Source organism: Quercus robur, chromosome 10, assembly GCF_932294415.1.
Source record: "Quercus robur chromosome 10, dhQueRobu3.1, whole genome shotgun sequence".
In the NCBI taxonomy this organism is placed as follows: Eukaryota; Viridiplantae; Streptophyta; class Magnoliopsida; order Fagales; family Fagaceae; genus Quercus; species Quercus robur.
Genome location: NC_065543.1, coordinates 31,778,218 through 31,790,232, shown reverse-complemented (window position 1 = coordinate 31,790,232; position 12,015 = coordinate 31,778,218). Strand labels below are relative to the sequence as shown.

General features: G+C 32.5%; 1 long non-coding RNA gene and 1 pseudogene across 4 annotated transcripts; one reads left to right on the top strand and one right to left on the bottom strand.

The window, feature by feature from the left end:
* Nucleotides 1-6,702: 6,702 nt before the first annotated feature.
* Nucleotides 6,703-9,627, bottom strand: LOC126703277 (uncharacterized). 4 transcript variants are annotated; one of them, XR_007647994.1, is made up of 4 exons: nt 9,578-9,627; nt 8,089-8,435; nt 7,280-7,399; nt 6,703-7,166 (listed from the first exon to the last, which is right to left on the bottom strand). It is a non-coding gene; the product is annotated as an uncharacterized LOC126703277 (long non-coding RNA). The 4 variants fall into 4 exon arrangements; XR_007647991.1 differs by lacking the exon at nt 9,578-9,627 and having other exon boundaries at nt 8,089-8,147; nt 8,224-9,522; XR_007647993.1 differs by lacking the exon at nt 9,578-9,627 and having other exon boundaries at nt 6,703-7,177; nt 8,089-9,533.
* Nucleotides 9,628-10,528: 901 nt separating this feature from the next.
* On the top strand, nt 10,529-11,916 carry LOC126704066 (uncharacterized; annotated as a pseudogene).
* The last annotated feature ends 99 nt before the right edge of the window (nt 11,917-12,015 follow it).

Here is a 12,015-nt window from a genome sequence, read left to right as displayed (position 1 = left end):
TCTCTTGGAGCTCCTGTTCCACCGAAAAGAGGAAAAATATCATTTTAAATTGATTTTCTTTTATATATTTATTTATTTTATATTGTTAATCTCATATTAAGATTCTCAAGAGTCAGAGTTTTTAGGTAACTCCATGATAGAGTTATTAAAATTATATCCATTCATTTGAAATGATTGGATTAAATATAAACACATCATCAATATTTTTTTTTTAAATGTTTGACTATTATATATACATGAAAAAGATTATCATAGTTTTGGTCTCTGTACAGATTATTAAAATCCCAAATCTTGATACCTAATCCTATTTTTTAGAAGGATCTTGAAACCAAATTGGTCTAGAAAAATTATTCAAATTTGTCGGTAGATTTCTTTATTAAATTTTATGAGGTGTTACGTTCACAATATTTTTATAACAAATTATATGTGGCAAGTTATTTTTAGTTCTAATTTGAATCCACAATTTAAATTATTTTTTTTACCCACTCATAACAGTCAATAGCAACCTACCACTTAAAATTTATTGTGAAAGCGTTGTGCAAATATTGTGAGCATAATATTTCTCTTGAATTTTAGTTATTTAAAATTGTAAAAATAAAAGCACAATAAGATTTTTATCTAACAAAATTTTGATAAGTAAATAAGATCATACAGTAATATAGAAAAAGGTGTTTGACTAATAGAATGATATGTAACATTATGTACTCTACTTAATCAAGATTAATTTAAAACCAAACGGATTGAAATATAGAACCACTCAATTTTGCATGTGGCCTTCTATTTCCTAAAATTTTCTTTTTCTTTTTATCTATTACAAAACATAAACACCAATTAACAATTATAATTCTATTATCATTTGAGTGATTTTTCAAATCTCAATTAAGTGATCTCATATATTGGGATTTGAAAAATCACTCAAATGAGACTCAAGTTCTATTGACATGTGAGATCATATGAGAGATCACTGATTTCATGTGGTGGCACAATAGCGTCAATGTGGTAGCACAATAGCGTCCTCTCTCCCCTTATCCTATCACTGATTTTTCTAGAACTTGAATTTTAGGAATCCTAGGGACTTTTTTTTTTAGTAATGAGTGAAGTTATGAATTCCCATGTTGTCAAAAAGATGATATACTTCAGATTTTGTTTTTGCTTAGGTAAAGAAAGAGGTAGTCATGACTAAGGAAAAACATTGACTAAATCTGATTGGCCGCACATTCCCAATTAATTATGTCCCTAGGGAAGCTTTTTATTGTGGCAGAATTCATCAAGTATCAACCAATAAATCATAATGCTTTTTTGGGTTTAAAGAGGTTTAATTGTTACTTCAACAACATAGAGCAGGAGCTAAAAACCTTTATTTGGGTGAAAGTGGCTAGCATGTGCCACGTCTAGGTTCATGAAAAAGCCTAAAGAAGTCTAATCATAGCCTCCAAATCACACTCCCTTAGATCTTCAATAAGGTTAATGAGCTTGGCTAATGTATAAAGGATAGAATTTTTTTTTACAAAATATGTATAATGGGCCCAAAAAATAATCAGGTTTTACTTTGCATTGGTTTTGTAGAATTTTTACAAAAATGGACATCAACACTATTTAAGTTGGTAATTTGGTATATTGATGACATCTAACAAAGATGTTAAGAGTTTAAATTCCTTCTTCCATTGTAACTTTATAATTATAAAAAAATAGTGAAAAAATTTGATGACATCTTGATCCGGTGGATATCAATGCAACAAAGAAATCATGACACATATATAGTTGCGCTAACTAACCTGTTGACATTAGACTGCCAGATAAACTCCCAAGGACTCTGGAACAATAGATTGGGCTGGTTTCTGTTTTTTTGGTGAAATAGATTGGGCTAGTTTCAAAGTCCAGAAAATCCACTTAAAAATGGAGCAGCGGGTGCTGAATGTTAACGACCAAACCCAATATTAAAGAAGCCCAACAAAATGAGCCATAATGGAGCGACTAAGACCATTCTGGTCAAACAAACCCCAAGCAAGCAAGCACACCATACATGTTAAAAGAGCATCATGAATGAGTACCCTTATAATATCACAGAATTAAGAGTGTCCTCTCTTATTGAAGTGAAGCCATTAGGCTAAATTTCTTTCCCTTTGACCCCTATATGAAAGGAGAAGGAAATTCATGAAAAAAAAAGGAGAGTGTGATATCTCATATTGTGTAGATTTGTTGTACAAATGTGAGTTGTATAGACATATACTAAGTCCCATATTAAGTGTTTTTAATTTTTAATTTTTTTTTAAAAAAAATTTATGTATATCTTGATTATGTAGATAGAAGGAGTTTTAATAGTAACTTGACTAGTATTTTTGAAATATAATGCAAGTGTGGTTAACGCTTTACTTAGGTTATGACAGATGGTATCAAAGCCAAACTTAATATTTTGTAAGTTTATAAGTTCAATCTTATGAACTCTTGGAATAAGAGTGTACATTTTTTGTGAAAAAAATTTGGTTTTAATATTATTTTAATTTTAGGTTGTTGCTTGTTATAACATATAGAATGTTAGTTGTAATATTGTAAACACTCATTTTGTAACCGTGAAAATTTTAAATTTTTAACACAATTGGACCAATGGCAAAATAGTTGTTTCACATAAATGTGAAAGTTCCATAATTGACCTAGGTTTGAATTAATTCTAAATTATAACAGGCCATTATAGAACTTAAAGACTTAATGGTGTGGGTTCCAGTTTTTTTTTTTTTTTTTTTTTTGGTGAGGAAAGTGTGGGTTCCAATTAGTTTAATTGATAAGGTCTTTGATGGTTGAATAAGAGATCTTGGATTCTATCCCTGCTTACACCAAAAACCAACTAGTATCTTGGTTTGATGATAAAAGACAATTATTAGGAGCGAATGTCAACTCTACCTCCAAAAAGGCTTAATGGTCTTTTTGTAAGTTAAAATCAAGGTTTCCGATTAAATTGTACAAGGAAACAATTTTCATTGGTTTAAGGATGATTTAAAAATCAGCATGTATGCATGGGATTAAGGACGGTCATTTTTATTGGACAGTAAAAAGACGAACAAAAATCAACTAAAATCTTGATTCATATGGTCTAAATGGCAAACAATTATGAGATAAATCTTATAGGGTATTATTTTTATAAATGATATATATATATATATATATATAGATATGTACAGAGGTAAATTACAACTTACCCACTTGTGGTTTGACTAAAATTTAAGTTGTCTATTTGTGGTTTGAAACTTGATATTTTACCCATCTGAAATTTAATTAAAATTTAAGTTACTTATTTGTAGTTTGAAATCCCATAATGTAAGTGTTTCGCTAGATTCTTTTTGATCTTATATTTTAATGTTTTTTTTTTGTGTTTTTGGAGGAGAAAAACATAGAAGTGAAGTAAAGTTATATATTTAGCCATGTTTTTAACAAAGTTGGGTTTTGAAACTTTAATTGAGCTAACTTCAGGTGGGTAAAATGTCAAATTTCAAATCACAAGTAAGTAACTTAAATTTTGTTCAAATCACAGGTGGGTAAGTTGTAATTTGCCCATATATATATTTTGGGTAACATAGAGGTTAGTTAATATTAAGAAGCAATAAGTCTATTCAAAATACTCCTCTTTATCTAGGGTGTACAGAGATGATCCACCACAAGTGGAGGATTTGAAAAACAAACGCATCATTACTAGCATTGCCTATCCTTGATAAAGTATTTGCACAACAATTGGCTTCCAGATATGTTGTCTCAATTTGCAAGTTAGGGAAAGTCTCTAAAAGATCACTGTAATTAGTGAGTAAAGGCTCTAATGAAAAATCGACAATGAAATTTTATGCAAAATGAATAATATCAATGTAAATTTACTCAGTTACTATAGCAATCATGTATTACATAATTTTGCATAACCTGATGTGAATGAGTTTTAAACTTAATTGACTAAAATGTGATACATTTTTTATTATATAAGCATTAATGCAAATACTTGGAAAGAAGAGGTGAAAACGCTATAAGGAGTGTGGAGTCTCTGGGCTAATGGATGCTTCCTGGGGCCTGCCATTGATGGTCATGGCCGCTTAATTTATTTTATTTTTTATATATAATATTTTTTTCGCTCCAGGGCAATTACTTTTTCTTTATGTTTTTTTATTCTTTGATAGTTATAATAATAGGTGAAGGAGGATTTAAATCCTGGTATAAAAGAGTTCAAATTATGCTATGCTATTGCAAATTTTTTGGCAAAAATAATTTATTTTTAATATGCTCACATGAGATGTCTCTACAGAAAAAGATTACAAGTGGACTATCAGTACCGAATTATCCAAAAATTAAAATAAAAAAATAAAACAAAAAAGTGGACTATCAGTAAAATTGACTGGGTAAGAAAACATTTGGGCCGAGAAACATTTGTATATCTCAAATTCAGGCCACTATGATATTGGGTTTGACTAGGGCCTCAAAGACTATTGATTTAATATTATAATTTATGTTTTTATTTTTTTACAATATAGAAATTATACTCTAACTTAATAATAAGTGAAGGAGGGTTTAAATCCTGATATAAAAGAGTGCAAATTATGCTATGCTATTGCAAATTTTTTTCCAAAAATAATTTATTTTTAATATGCTCACATGAGATATCTCTACAGAAAAAGATTACAAGTGGACTATCAGTACCGAATTATCCAAAAATTAAAATAAAAAATAAAACAAAAAAGTGGACTATCAGTAAAATTGACTGGGTAAGAAAACATTTGGGCCGAGAAACATTTGTATATCTCAAATCCAGGGGGAAAATGGCCCATTAGTATTAATTTTTGAAATATTTAGCAACAAAGCACTGTTTCAGAAATAATTGGAAAAATACTACTTTTTGTAGTACTCGATCTCACCATGCTCGAGTATCCCATTTTTCTGCTCGCGAGTACCCCACGTACTTATTTAGCTTATTTCACAGATGTTATCTTCTTCTTTGGGTTTTCTTTCTCTCTCCGCTCCCTCTGTAACTCTCTCTTTTCGCGTCTTTTTTTTTTTTTTTTTGACCTTTTCCATTGCTCTTCCCCGCACTGATCCATGCATCAACACAGTGGCAATGGGCATTAAATCTGAAAGTAAGAGCACTAGCATTGAAAAATGCTAAAGCCATATTTAAGGCATTTTTGACATTTTAGAGGACAAAAACACTTGCATCAAACAATGCTAAACCACACTATTGCAAAATTTTTTGCAATAGTGCTACAGTACAATTCTAAACTTAGAATTGTACTGTAGCACTATGCTAAAAAATATATATATATTTTATTCCACCCCTTAGTTGAAAAAAAGTGATGATGTGAAAGAAATAATAAAGAAAGATTAAAAAAATAATATTTTAATGAAAAAGTAAAATAATAGAGTTTTTGGATGTAGGGTGTATTGTAAAATGGTATGATATAATTGATAAAGTAACTTTTTGAGATGGTAAAATAGGATAGAGTAGCATTCTTCAATGCTGATGCTCTAAAAAGAGATCCAGAAAACAAGCATAACAACCTCAAAAAGTAAAAGAAAAAAAGAAAAAGAAAAACTTAAAGGTGTGGAAATTCCTTGGGTTGCAAATGGGCATATTAACACTAACAACAACCTCAAGTCCCGCAGAGAAGTCATTGATTGGCTCAACTCTGTCGTTTCAGGTACATATATATTTAATTGGGGAAAAAAATTATCTCTGTTCTGTTCAATTTGTTTTCTGGGGTGAAGGGTTTTTGGGTTTGATAGATCTGAAGGTTTTTCTGATTTGAAATGAGGTTTTTTTTTTTTTTTTTTTTTCCAATTGAATTTTTTTTTCTTCTTGTAGAATCAGAATAGAGGGATGAATAGCAACTGGGTTAAGAAACTGGTTTGCAAAGATCCAATTAGTAGACACGGCTTTTTCATCCGTAGCAATTTCTTTCTTCTTTTTTTTTTTTTTTTAAAATTTTATTTTTCGGTAGAACTTCATGGTTCTGTTTTGGCTTTTGTTCTCTTTGTTCTATTTCCTTAATCTATACAAAAACAGATCTGAAATTTCACGTGAGGTGTGGAAATTTTATTGAGCGGAAAAATGACAAACTTTTGCGGTTTTTGGTTCTGTTCTCTTTTTCTTTTTTGGTTGATTTTTCAATTCAGAGGCTCTCATGGGAAAAAACGCAGGAGATAATATCAACTTTTTACGGTTTTCTTGGTCCTTTTTCTCTTGCTCTTTCTTATTGATTTCTTTTATCGATTCAGAGGCTTTTCGCTAATCTAGGGGAAAAAAATTAAGATCCGTAAAGGTGTGGAAATTCCTTGTGTTTTGCGTGTTTGAACATAGACTATCAAATTTCCTTGTGTCATGCAGATTGGTACCCGAGTCCAAGAAACTCGGGTACCAATCTGCCTAAGTTCATGATCATGCAGGTACTAGGCCAACGTTAAGTTCAAATGAGGCAGATTGGTACCCGAGTTACAGGGGCTCGGGTACCAATCTGCGTAATTTCAAAATTACGCTGGCTTAAATACCTGGGTGATTCTGAAATTAGGCAGATTGGTACCCGAGCTTCCTGGGCTCGAGTACCAATCTGCCTATATTAAAAAAAAAGGCATAGTACCTTGGATTTTTTTTGGTTTAATTTTTTCCCCACGCAGATTGGTACTCGAGGTCACTAAACTCGGATACTAATCCGCCATTTTTTTTTTAAAAAAAGGGACTGAAAACATTCATTAAGAATCTATGCAACAACACAAAGGAAAGCAAGAACTGAAGTCACAGCAAAATTTGCCACAACATGAGAACACAGGTGCTTTGCACCTTCTACTGAGAATTGTCTTCCATCAATATATAGAGTGCACAGACAAATCAAAAAGGAAAAAAACCACCACACCCTCAACAACAATGGAAAAAAGTTCATCTCATTTTTTTTTCATAATAGCTCAGTGCTAAGCAAGATTACATAATACTCACCAAATAATACATGGGCTAAGTTATTATTTTCCATGTACTCATAGACTAACAATAATTGCTCCCCTTCAATACAACATCCATAAAGCTTCACCAGATTTGGGTGTTGCAAACAAGAAATCATGCCTATTTCATTTAAATATTCACAATTTCCTTGCTTTGATTTAGATGAGAGTTGCTTAACTGCTATGACAGTACCATCAGGTAGTTCACCCTGCACCGAACCTTATCGGATAAGCAGGAAAATCAATACTCAATGGGATCAGCCATGTAAGAGTAATACCTTTTTTTTTTTTTTTTGCTAAACATTTGGTAAACGAGTAATACCTTGTACACAGGACCAAAATCACCTTCTCAAATTTTGTTGGCAGAATAGCAATCATTAGTGGCTGCTTTTATTTTTTTTGAAGGTAAAAGTTCTTCTCTGCAAATTTAGTCCTGTAATATCTGTTCCAGGAGGCATATATGAAGCCGTATGATAAGGAATTGTCAGTTTTCTTTGTAATTACTTTCATGATTCACACTTAAGGAAAGATGATATGCTCATATGAAAATTATATGCTCAGGTGCATAAAAATTGTAAATTTTCATTGTAACTGCACAGAAACTAATCATTACTTGAATAAGAAATTGAGAATTCAATTCAGTAAAAAAGAAATCAACCCTAACAATTTAACACGACAAAATTTTGAAGAAAAAAAAAAAATTCTAAGAAGTTTCATATACTCTGATAAATTACATATTGTCCCAAAAACTTAAATTATTTGGAAATGGTGAATTAATCACTTAACCATAAATCCAACAATCGCTCTCATATAGACCCAAAATGCCCCTTAATAAGTGTGGTCCAACACATGGGATATTTAACATTTTAAATAGGAGCTGGTTCCCACAGTTTCTGCATACAAACCCCAAGTAGAAACTACAGACTCAGATTAAAGAAAAGCCAAGCTGCTACGAAATGTGTCATCAGTGCTCTTTTCTTTCTTTCTTGTTAGTGCCAACACTATCTACCACTTTCTTTAAGCACAATATTTTGTTTTTTCCTTTTTACACTCGCCCTACTTTCTTTTCTAAATAATTTCCCCTAGAAAGTAGGATGGTACTCGTTCAATTTTAAGAGCATTAACACTCACCATTTATCCTTGCCACACTCCAGCTTTCTTGTTGTTGTTGCCCCAATATATGTAACTAGCTGAAAGGAAAATGACAAAGAATGGCAAGTAAAATATAAGAAACTATTTATTGGATAAAACTGGTTTTAGTTTTACCTTGTAGAGTTCAACTAACACATTGCCAAGAGATTCCTAAGAATCAAAAGGGCAGAGATGACAAAAAGATTTGATAGCCTCAATTGCCTCATCAAATCGATCCAATTGTTTCATCACAACTGCCATGTCTTTCAAGGCACTATCAACCTGGTCCCCAGAATTTATGGCAGACCATAACAAGGAAATTGCCTTTCTTGGATCCGATCTATCAACTGCAGTTGGAGAAACAAACATTTAATAATATATATAATCAATACAGAATGGAAAATAACAAAAATTCCAGACGGGAAATCTTCAAACATGAAAACTATCCAATTTTTATGGAAGAAAGGTCAGTCTCTAAAATCTGTATGATCAGCACAGTTCAGATACATTCTCTTTGGCTATTCTTCAAATTTTTTGATAAATGTTTCCTTCATTACTACTTCTCTTTTCTCACAATATTTTTAAGATAAGCTTCGTAACAAGAACCAAATCAATAACATTCAAGAACCAGGAAATTCCAAAAAGCAAAGATAACTTGCAATTCAATTCAATCAATCAGAATCCAGAAAAAAACCCATTAGTCTAAACCATATGAAAGCACAAAAAAAATCTCAGGGACAGCATCATCGGCCTCAACTTCCGTGCCAGTGGTGGCATGGAAAAGCCCATCTTGTTGTTGTTCCACAGCCTTTTCTTAAAATTCAAATTTGGCAGTCACTTTCCTGAGAAAATCTTCAAACCCTTTTCTTGAATTTCCAAGAAAAGTGTTTTTTTTTTTTGTTTCTTTCAGTTGTTGGAGAACCACTTTCTATTAAAGGATAACTTAGAGCATTCAGGAAGAGAGAGAGTTTCAGATCAGGTTTTCTGGGGAAAAACATACCCCTGGCACAGAAAGGTACCAGGCCACAGACTGCATATATGGAAGAAAAGATTATGTATTCAATATATTACAAGACTACATAGGCAATCCCAGAAAATTCTCAAGTACCTACCCCAGATAAGACCCTAATTGAACCACAAACAATCAGCCTCAGTTACTTACCCTAGATAAGACCCTAATTGAACCACAAACAATCAGCCTCAGTTCCCTAACCTATCAATGTCTAAATTCAAACTCCACTAAAAAAATACGCTCTATCAACTATTTGTGCATCTATATAGAGCAAACTAAGAACAAAGTTTTCATTTTTCAACAAATAGATTACACTGTCCATATTGGGAAAGTAGAGAACATCCCAGCAATGCAGAATTATCAAAATAAGGGAGTAGAAAACTGAAATGTCCAAAGTCAACCATTAAAAAAATGTAGTAATAATAATAATCATAAATAGACAATTTAAACTTAATGAAATTACAAGCAGTTGCATACCAACAAACCTTGCTGATCTGGAAAGGCAGCAACACATCTTGTCTGGTACTCTTTAATCTTTGTCTCTGGTAACACATCATCCTAATCACTTTGTTTAGTTTCATCACACAGAAAAAAGGATTCTCTATGTCCGCTGCATGCAGCGAGGCACTCACAGCACGTGGGATACCACCTATATCACACATGTCCCCTATCCAAGATTTTTAGGGAGAAATAAAAGGCTAAGAGATATAGATGACAAAAATCCTGTTGATATTATTGAGAAATGAGAAACCCAGAGATGCAAATAAATACAGGATTCAACCATAAAAGTTTTGCCATCAGTTCCCCAAAAGTATGCAAGAAGTTCTTAGGCAAATTGGGCAGCATGTTTGACAAGAAAAATATGCAAAAAGAAAAGAAAAGGGAGGAGTAGTCAGTAAAAGGAATCCAAAAAAATGACGACAGCAATCTGCACAAAAAAATGAATTCAAAACCACAAGCTTCAGCCTTTGCTCCAGTGGCCTTACTTCCTAAAATTGATGACTTAACCTACCTCTCAATTTAACTTGGAAGAGTTACAGTTTTAAACGTTTTTTTTTTTTTTTTTTTTTTTTTTTTGCATAAATTCTCTTTTTAATAAATCTTAAATATTCAAATAAACTTGCATATTCACGTTTGCATTAACCCAGTATACTGAAAAAAAATATTGGAGACAAAAGCCAAAATAAAATTAGAGATGGACCAAAATTAATTTAACTCATAGTTGTGGGAGTGGGACATTAAGAAATAGAACAACCATCTAAATATTCATTAACAGCTGCCTTGAGGAAAATTCTAACTAAAAGAGTATCACTTTGTAAATCACCTAGGTAAATCATTATAGTGAAAAAGTAGACCATTTGCTTCTTCATTGCAAAGTTGCTCCTAAGTTAAGGGCTCTCATTTTTTTTCCCCTATGTACAAAGAACAATGGTGACTGGTGATGCCAAAGAGAGTGATAGATGATTTATTTGGTTTTTATAGCTGGTCTAGCAAACATAGAAGCTCTCTTACTTATAATGGCACCACCTTTGTTTAATGTGGACCATATGGAGGGAGAAGGAAGTGAATGTTTAATGAAAAGGAGTCAACAGTTCTAGAGATAAAATCTGGCTTCTTAAGATCATTGTTCGAGTGGTCCTGATCATAGGAAATAATGAGTAAATTTCTATTCTTAGATTTCATTGATTCACTCTCTATTCATAGGCAATGATTAGTGTTTTCATTTTTTATGAGTATCTTCTACACACATCCAGTGTGCGTAGAGTATCTCCCCTTTCACAACTATTGCAGGTGGAAAATGGGGTTGAGGAGGAGGTCATGTAGATGGTCCAAGTGAAGATGCAAAGTTTTCAAACGATTTTGATTTGGTTTATATTGGAAGTAGCTGCTCTCTTTTGGTTATAGACAAAGGAAACCAGGCAATTCGAGAAATCCAACTTAATGATGACGACTGTTCTTACGACTATGATGGTAGTTTCCACCTAGGTATAACGAAAAAATCAACACTTCCCTATGTCATTTTTATTTCAAGATCACAAAGGTGTGTAAGATGTGTTTTGATATTGCAGGGATAGCAGTGCTTGTTGCAGCTGCATTTTTTGGCTACATGCTAGCGTTGCTGCAGCAAAGGGTGCGAGCAATGTTTTCTTCCAAAGATGTAAGTTATCCTAGGATATGTGTTTTCAATCACTAGTTACTCCCTAAAGAATTAGAAAAAAAAAGGTCGTACCTAGTGCACAACAAAGTCAGCCTTACTATAATGGATGGGATGGTGATAATCGTCAAGTTCAACAACAGCAGCAACATATTCAGCAACAGCCACAACAACAACAGCAGCATCATTACAGGCACTTCTCATCTAGCCCTCAAACTTACTATGAGAAGAGCTGCGAAACAAATGAAATAGTCTTCGGAGCAGTTCAAGAACAGGATGGACGTCGTGAATTTTATTAGAGGGCACTACAATATGGAGTTCCTAGCTATAATCACTACAATATTCGGCCTCGATTGAATTACATGGGTTATTCTCAAGCCTATTGATCATCCTACAGCTACATTTTATTAGAGGGCAACAAAAGAAGCTTGTAAACTTTTAGTATGTGAGATATGAAGATGGGATGGTTAAAAGCGGATGTGAAAGGCAGGCATGACTGTTTCAGGGTTATCGTTTTTTTTTTCTCATAGGTAACGTCTTCCAAAATTTCCTTAGTAAAAGAAGTACATATATGTAATATATACATCTGTTGGATGTGTATTTTATTTTAACTAGAAATTAAGAGGACCAAATCAAAGCTAGTCTTTTAGCTTCTTTGAAATATCTTTTAGCTTCTTGAAAATTGTCTGATGACAGCATAAGACCTGTTAAGCACTAAGATTGTGCGGAATTTACTAAAGCATCTTGCCATCTTCTACAT